The sequence below is a fragment of the Nuphar pumila genome, chromosome 16 (assembly GCF_984573655.1).
Source record: "Nuphar pumila chromosome 16, dmNupPumi1.hap1.1, whole genome shotgun sequence".
Taxonomy (NCBI): Eukaryota; Viridiplantae; Streptophyta; class Magnoliopsida; order Nymphaeales; family Nymphaeaceae; genus Nuphar; species Nuphar pumila.
In genome coordinates this window covers 60,163,782-60,172,743 of record NC_143264.1, presented here as the reverse complement: position 1 = coordinate 60,172,743, position 8,962 = coordinate 60,163,782, and the positions used below count along the sequence as shown (strand labels likewise).

The 8,962-nt window shown below is 40.8% G+C and overlaps 1 non-coding gene across 1 annotated transcript; it reads right to left on the bottom strand.

Moving 5' to 3' along the window:
* Nucleotides 1-3,416: 3,416 nt before the first annotated feature.
* On the bottom strand, nucleotides 3,417-3,519 carry LOC149813305 (small nucleolar RNA R71). The gene has a single exon (XR_016428447.1). It is a non-coding gene; the product is annotated as a small nucleolar RNA R71 (small nucleolar RNA).
* Between the last annotated feature and the right edge of the window lie 5,443 nt (nucleotides 3,520-8,962).

Genomic DNA, 8,962 nt, shown 5'->3' with positions numbered 1-8,962 from the left:
TGGAATTCGTTGTAGACCATTTAAGTTTCTTTTAGAAAATTGTGTTTTCCCTTTAGGTCCTTTCATTACCCTAGGTAGATATTACTGTAGTTAGAGTGTAATAACTTTAATTAGAGTGGACGATTTTTGAGAAGGAGGGTACACAAGTAATTAAGGTTGAAAACGTTTTTGGGAAAATTGACTCCTCTAATTTCGTGAAAAGCAATTTAAGAAGGTTTGAATTTGGATATCCCTCCAAAATAGAGAGGAATTAATGTTTACAATTAATTCGGGAAACAAAATTTGAAATTTCCAATTTCCTTCTAAAAGAGGTGCACGCGATTTTAAGAAAGGAGTAAAAGCTAATTAAAGTTTTGTTGGAAGGATAAAACCGTGTGAGTCTCTAGGTTGGATTGTTTCAATTCCCAAATTGATTTGTAAAACCCAAGAAGGAAACGTATTAAATCCTTTGAGTTGGATAGATTTACTTTCTCCACTTTCCAAGTTGATTTTTAAATGTCATTAAATATTTCAACTCCTCTCTAGGTTGGACGGTTTTACCTCTTCAACTTTCTAAATTGGTTATTAATTGTAATTCGGAAGGTTATTGGTTTTCCCAAAACCGTGTCTAGTCAAACCACACCTAGGTCGAGTCTAAGACCAAAGCCCAACCTTAGTCAAGCCTAGTCGAGTCAACCCCTATTCTAAATCCCCTTTGAACCGAGTCAAAGACCTAGACCTAATCCTAGTCAAACCTAAGTTAGGTCGAATCAACTCTAATCCAAGGCAAACCGAGTCTACTTAAGTCAACCGAACCTAGTTGACTAAGTTAACCCAAACCCGAACCCAACTAGTTAGGTCAAACCTAAACCGAGTCCAAGACCTAGACCTAACCCTAACCAAGTCCAAGTCAAGTCAACCGAGCCACCTAAATCAAACCGCCCCTAGTTGACTAAGTCAAACCCAAAACCAAACCTAGCCGAGCCCATACTAAACCGAGTTGAGTCAAACCTAACTCGAGCCTACCCAAGTTAACCCCCCTTAGCTAAGCCTAAACCGAGTCCATTGGAGTCAACCGACCCTAGTCCTAGTCGAACACGTGTCCTATTGGTCCATTTTAGTCCCCTAAGTTTTTGATTTACTTATAGCGATTTTAGATTAGCTAATGTAGTTATCTCTTTAATTGTTTAGCCAAAATTTCTAATTGTTGATTTGATTGGTGTTTGTTAGTTTACCGTTTGTTGATTAGTTAGTTAGTATAGTTAGTTTATAGAGCATATATCATTTAGTCATATATTTAACTATATTATTTAGTGTATTGCTTGTAATTGCATTAGTATTTCATTTAGTGCATAGTCATAACATGCATGTCATATTCCGTGTAGAGTTCATTTAGCTTCATTATAGTTAGCATCTTCATATAATCAGTTATATAGGATTAATTAAGTTTGCATTGCATGTAGATTACATTCTTAGAGAGTAAAATAGTTCAAATAGTGAATAGTGCACTCAAATCAAAACCAGATTTTTGACCTGTCGCACCAGCCTTATTTTCTGTACAAAATTTCTGTGTTTTCCAAACATTTTTATTCTATTCACTTGCTAGACGTGTTGTTTGACTGCAGACCAAATTTCAGCTCATTCGGAGTTGATTTGGTCTGATTTTTAAGCGTTTTGTGAAAACCGCTTTTTCTGGTTTTTTAATTTCGGGACTTTCGATATCCTGATTTTTCCCAGTTTTGAAACGCTTATATCTGGAGTTCTAGATACTGTTTTTCAATTCTGTAAAAACTGTCAGATTTTTTAATCTGTCAGTTGCAGAACAGAACAAATTTCGGGAAAATCGGACCTCGTTTGCTCTGTCAAATAGTGGTTTTCCGATAACCTGTCAGAATGCTATTTTACACTAGTTAGGGGCAGTTTCGTAATTTTCTTAGTTTCGGCAATTTAGACTTGTTTTCAATAATTTCTGCATTTTAGGAGTTTCATCATCATCATACAGCATTAGTAGAGTTAAATTGGTTAATTTTAGAATTAATTTAGTATTTTATTTAATTTTTGCTTGATAAATAGTATTTGTTTTGTAATTTTCGTAAAATTAGAAATAGTTTTAGTTATTGTTTTAATTGTTAGAATAGAAAACTAACTTTGTATTTTTCTGTATTTTTAGGTTGAAAAGCATATTTAGTGTCCAGGGTTATTGACCAAGTGAGAAGATTCTCTACGTGGCGAAAAGACGGAAATACCCTTGGCGTGGAGCAGAAGACTGATTGCTTGATTACTTTTCTTTTAGTGATTATTTGTAGTTGTATTAACTTTATAATTGTAGATTGATATTTGTCATTAATAAATTAAATTTTCTAGAAATATTGTGTTTAATTCCTGTTCCCTGAGGATTCGACCCGTACTTACCACTTTGTGGAAAGTCGGTTTTTATATTTTTGGTTGACGATTTTCCAAAATTTATTGAAAATAATTGTTTTAAAAAGATCATTTCAAAATATCAACCAAATTTTGGTGCCGTTGCCGGGGAACGGCGAATTAATTACTTTATTTCTTAGAGTTTGATTTATTAATTAGTTTTAGTTAATTAGTTGTTTTATTTTTAGTTAGTAGGATTAGTAAGTGAATATAGGATTAACATAGTTAGTAAATATAGGATTCATGTTCTGTCTTTCTAGGATTCACTTGAAATTCATTCTGCAAGGAGCGATTAGACAGGTGGGTTTTAGAAAAACTTAGTTTGTGATTTCCTGTATTTATCTGTTCAGTACTTTAGAGTAGTTTAATTTGTTATTTCATTTACTTAGTTAGATCATTCTGACATAATTAATTTAGTATATTTGTTTAGTAGTTGTTTATTTTGTGTTATTTACATTTTAGTACCTGTGTAGTTTAGATTTAAGTTAGGTTGTTTGCTTACATCTGGTCTTAGTACCAGTGTATGCAGGGTCGATGAGGTCTAGGAACCCCATTACACCCATTTGTTGACAACCCAGAGAGAATTTCACATTCTCATCGAAGTTCGGCAACAATGGCTGACATGGATCCTCCACCTCCACCCCCAGTTCTTTCACGCCCTCTGCAGGAATACTTCATTCCCACAGACTATGTTCAGGCATCCTGCATTCGGAGACCCGATGTAAAAGCGCCACATTATGAGATTAAGGCCAACATTATTCAGATGCTTCCATCCTTTTATGGCCTTAGTCATGAGGATCCCTACCGACATTTAGATGAATTCCTCGAAATCTGTTCTACTGTTAAGATACAAAATTTCGATGATGATGCTTTAAGGTTGACTCTATTCCCCTTTTCATTGAAGGACAAAGCCAAGTATTGGCTTAAGTCCTTAGATTCTGTAGAAATAGAGTCATGGGATCAATTGCAACAGGAGTTTCTTCGGAAATATTTTCCCATTGGTCGTACGAACCAATATCGTAGAGCCATCACTAGCTTTTCAGAGCTAGATGGTGAGCGCTTTCATGAGACCTGGGAGAGAATGAAGGATCTCCTCAGGAAATGTCCCCATCATCAGGTGCCGAAATGGCAACTGGTGCAGAGCTTCTACGATGGATTGTCTGACAAAAATCGTCAGATGATCGACTCTTCATGTGGAGGGACATTCATGCTGAAGAGCGAGGACGAAGCATGGAGGCTATTTGATACATTGGCTGAGAATTCACTCCACCATGCTTCGAGCTCTCATTCTGATAGAGCCACACCCAGCATTCAGAAGAAAGCTGGTGTTCTTGAAGTTGGTCCATCTACTGCACTACAGTGCAAGGTAGACATGATTGCTCAGAAGCTGGACCAGCTTCTCTCAGGACCATCCACTACACAGCAGGTGTGTACTCTTTGTGCCAGTCCGGCACACGAGATCACTGAGTGCCCTTCAGCAGCTCAGTACCCTGAATTTATTCAAGAACAAGTTCAGGCAGCTCAGGGTTACGTCAGACCGCCAAATAACCCATTTTCATCGACATATAATCCGGGTTGGCGTAACCATCCCAATTTTTCATGGAAGAATCCACAGTCTTCCATGCAGATGCCTACTTCCTCTCAGCCAGTTCGGCAACCATCTTTTACTCAGTCATTTCAAAGACCGAACTATTCTCAGTCTTCTTCTTCTTCTGTCACTCCCCCGATTCAGCAGGAGTCTGCCCCGCAGACATCTTTTGAGGAAAGACTTCTTCAGGCATTCCAAGAAGTGAAAACCTCTAATCAAAACGCCTTCGAGAAGTGTAGCCAGATTTTGAGTTCGCATACGCAGTCCATTGCGAAGTTAGAATCGCAAATGGGACAGTTAGCTGAGGCTATTAGTAGGAGACCCGAGGGTACATTGCCGAGTCAGGCTGTCATGAACCCGAAGGGCAAGGACCAGATGACTGGAGGCCTATTTCATACTGAGACACAGCATCAGGCCAAATCGGTTATGGCCCTGAGGAGTGGACGTGAGTATCACGTCGAGAGCAGAGAGCGAGAGAGTAGAGAGAGGATAGAGGAGCCAGAGACCATTGTTTCACCTACGTCGGCTCAATCATCATCCCCATCCCCATCATCACCTTCACCATCTTCATCATCTTCATCCTCAGAGAAGAAGAAGAAAGATAGGAGTGAGCCTTCTCACAAAGAGGAGGAACCAGCAGAGTATATTCCCCCACCACCCTATCCCAAAGCATTAGAGTCTCCTGGTTATAGAGGGAAGCAAGGTGCGAAGATCCAGAACATGCTTGACATCTTCAAGCATGTGCAGATCAACCTACCTTTGCTCGATGCTATTCAGCAGGTGCCGGCATATGCCAAATTCCTGAAGGAACTATGTACGCAGAAGCGTAAATCTAGAGAGCGAGTTCCTAACAGGGTCCATCTGACTGAGCAGGTGAGTTCAGTACTTCAGCATCAGACACCACCAAAGCTCAAGGACCCTGGAGCCCCTATCATTGCGTGTACTATAGGGAACATCCAGATAGAACGCGCATTGCTCGATCTTGGAGCAAGCATGAACATTCTGCCCGGATATTTCTTTGATTCTTTTGGGCTAGGAGAGATGAGATCGACTCCCATTACACTGCAGCTGGCAGATCATTCCGTCAAGGTACCGAGAGGTGTCTTGGAGGACGTGCTAGTTAAGGTGGATGACTTTTATTTTCCAGTCGATTTCATTATTCTTGATATGGAAGGAGTGGATAGCCAGCACCAGACTCCGATTATTTTAGGTAGACCATTCTTGGCAACTGCCAATGCGTGTATCAACTGCAGAACCTGAGCCATGGATCTCTCATTCGGCAATCGAAAGGTCAAGCTGAATATTTTCAATGCCGCGATGGGACCAGCAGAAGACATGGACTGCTTTCATGTAGATATTGCACATGAGTTAGTGGAGGAGCAGCCTGAGTTGTACATTACTGAGGATTCTTTAGATTTATACCATATAGAGAAGAATAGCGGTGTAGATAGTGTAGATGTGTCTAGAGTGTCGTCAGAGAGACTACCTTGGGGAGCGGTCAGGGAGCCTCTTCCGCCACTTGCTGAGACCCCCGCCAAAGTCTTCGATCGAGTCACCTCCGAAACTTGAGCTGAAACCCTTACCAGATTCACTCAAGTATGCATATCTCGGAGATGAGGAGACTCTGCCTGTGATCATCTCGTCCTTGCTCACTGAGGAGCAGGAACAGAGATTGCTGACTATTCTTCGAGAGCACAAGGCAGCGATTGGCTGGGGAGTTGCTGATCTGAAGGGGATTGATCCTTCATTCTACATGCATACAATCCATTGTGATGAGGAAGTCAAGCCATTTAGGGATATGCAGAGAAGGCTAAATCCCAACATGAAGGAAGTGGTGAAGTGGTTGGATGCCAGAATCATTTACCCTATTTCTGATAGCCAGTGGGTCAGTCCAATTCAGGTTGTGCCGAAGAAGTCAGGACTCACTGTGGTTGAGAGCGAGAAGGGTGAGAGAATTTCAATGAGGACCACTACAGGATGGCGAGTCTGCATCGATTATAGAAAACTGAATATGGCAACTAGGAAAGATCATTTCCCATTGCCATTCATTGATCAGATCTTAGAGAGACTCGCAGGGCAGAGCTACTACTGCTTTCTAGATGGATATTCAGGATACAATCAGGTAGCTGTCCATCCTGACGACCAGGAGAAGACCACGTTTACATGTCCTTATGGCACCTTCGCGTTTAGACGTATGCCGTTCGGGCTCTGTAATGCCCCGGCTACTTTTCAGAGGTGCATGCTTGCTATCTTCTCGGACATGATTGATGATGTGATGGAAGTTTTTATGGACGAATTTTCAGTGTATGGCTCTTCTTTTGAAGATTGCCTCCAAAAACTTGCTCGAGTACTGAGTAGGTGTGCGGAGACCAATCTCGTCCTGAGTTGGGAAAAGAGCCATTTTATAGTCCAGGAGGGGATTGTGCTAGGACACATTGTGTCCAAGCATGGTATTGAGGTTGACAGAGCGAAGGTGGAATCCATTTCCCGTTTGACTCCACCCACCTCTGTGAGGCAGATTCGATCATTTTTAGGGCATGCGGGATTTTACAGGCGGTTCATAAAAGATTTCAGCAAAATCTCTCGACCGCTTTGCACTTTATTGGAGAAAGACCAACCCTTTGTTTTTGGGGAAGATTGTATGAAGGCTTTTGAGATTCTCAAAGAGGCCTTGATTACTGCACCTATTTTGAGACCTCCAGATTGGACTCTCCCATTTGAGATTATGTGCGATGCATCTGATTACGCTATGAGGGCCATTTTAGGACAACACATTGATAGGAAGCCCTATGTGATCTACTATGCGAGTAGAACTCTGTCTGATGCTCAGATGAATTATACTACGACAGAGAAGGAGCTACTTGCGGTAGTTTTTGCATTGGATAAATTCATGTCCTATTTACTCGATTCAAAGGTGGTTGTCTATTCTGACCATTCTGCATTGAAATATTTGTTGAATAAGAAAGACACCAAACCGAGATTGATTCGTTGGGTCCTACTACTACAGGAGTTTGATCTCGAGATTCGAGATAAGAAGGGAAGCGAGAATGTAGTAGCAGACCATCTTTCCAGACTGATCGTGGAGACCACACAGGATCAGAGGCCGATCAGTGATTCTTTCTCCGACGAGCAGATCATGTCAGTCAGTACATCGCAGTTACCCTGGTTTGCAGATATTGTGAACTATCTGGTTTCGAGACAGATACCTGAGCATTGGAACAAGAATGAGCGTGAGAGATTCTTATCTCAGGTGAGGCACTATTATTGGGATGAACCAGAGTTGTTTAAATACTGTGCAGACTAGATCATTAGGAGATGTGTTCCGGAGGAGGAGTACCAGTCCATTCTGAATTTTTCTCATTCATTAGCCTGTGGAGGGCATTTTAGTAGTAGGAAGACGGCTGCAAAGGTTTTGCAGTCAGGATTTTATTGGCCCACACTCCACAGGGATGCTCATGAGTTCTGTAGGCGATGACTGCGATGTCAGCAGATTGGGAACATGTCTAAGAGGGACATGATGCCCTTGCTTCCGATTTTGATAGTCGAGATTTTTGATGTTTGGGGCATTGATTTTATGGGATCATTTCCGCCTTCCTTCGGAAACTTATACATTCTGGTGACGGTTGATTATGTGTCCAAGTGGGTCGAGGCTGTGGCAACCAAGACCAACGATCACAGAGTAGTGCTTAAGTTCATTAAGCACAACATTTTCAGTCGTTTTGGGGTGCCACGTGCGATGATTGGCGATGGTGTCAAGCATTTTAGGAATATACAGATAGCTTCTCTGTTGAGAAGATATTATGTCAATCATAGATTCACCACTCCATATCATCCGCAGACTAGTGGACAGGTTGAAGTGTCCAATAGGGAGATTAAGCGAATTTTAGAAAAGACAGTTCGTCCGGACTGCAAGGATTGGTCCCAACGCTTAGATGATGCACTTTGGGCATATAGAAGTGCATTTAAGACTCCCATTGGCATGTTCCCGTATCGCCTTGTATTCGGGAAAGCATGCCATCTTCCTGTCGAGCTAGAGCATAGAGCGTACTGGGCTATCAAGAAATTGAATTTTGACCTCACCCAGGCTGGCAAAGAGAGAGCACTGCAGCTCTCAGAATTAGAGGAACTCAGGAATGATGTATATGAGAATGCCAAATTATACAAAGCTCGCACAAAAGCATTTCATGATAAGCATATTGTCAGAAAAGTGTTTGAGCCAGATCAGAAAGTATGGCTATACAATTCTCGTTTACATTTATTCCCAGAGAAGTTAAGATCGAGATGGACAGGTCCGTACATTGTGAAAGAAGTATTTCCCCATGGAGCAGTGACATTATTCGATCCTATGACCCAAGGTACATTCAAGGTAAATGGGCAAAGACTGAAGCCATTCATTTCAGATGCCTTGCAGGATGGTGAGTGTGAGATAGTGCATCTCACGAAGGCATGAGGGTTCGACCAGAGGGATGTATCATATGTACATTATTTCTTTTTCATTTCAGAGTTTTTATTTATTTAGTATTTCATTTCACATGTGCTAATTTGTGTTTTGATGTATGCAGGATGAACTTAACAATTAGTGTATCAATTACCAGGTACAGAGAAGAGCTTTCAAAGAATTCAAGGATCAGAGGAAAATCAACTTCAGAAGCTCAGAGAAAATCAGGTTGTATCTATCATTTCTCCCATATTTTTGTAAGTGTCTTTTAGTGTGCATTTGCATTACATTTTTATTCATTTTGTATGCCACTAGGGACAGTGTCATTCAAGCATGGGGGGGTGGTTTAGATGCATGCACACAAAAATTTACATTTTTTTTGTATGACTGGTAATCAAAATAGGCATTTGAGAACAAAGTGTAGCATATATGATTGTTTTTTACATAATCTAACAGTTTATAAATTTTTAAGCCCCATAAAAAATTTTTATTTTCTGAACTGAGTCAAATAGAGTAGTATTCATGAGAAAATTCAA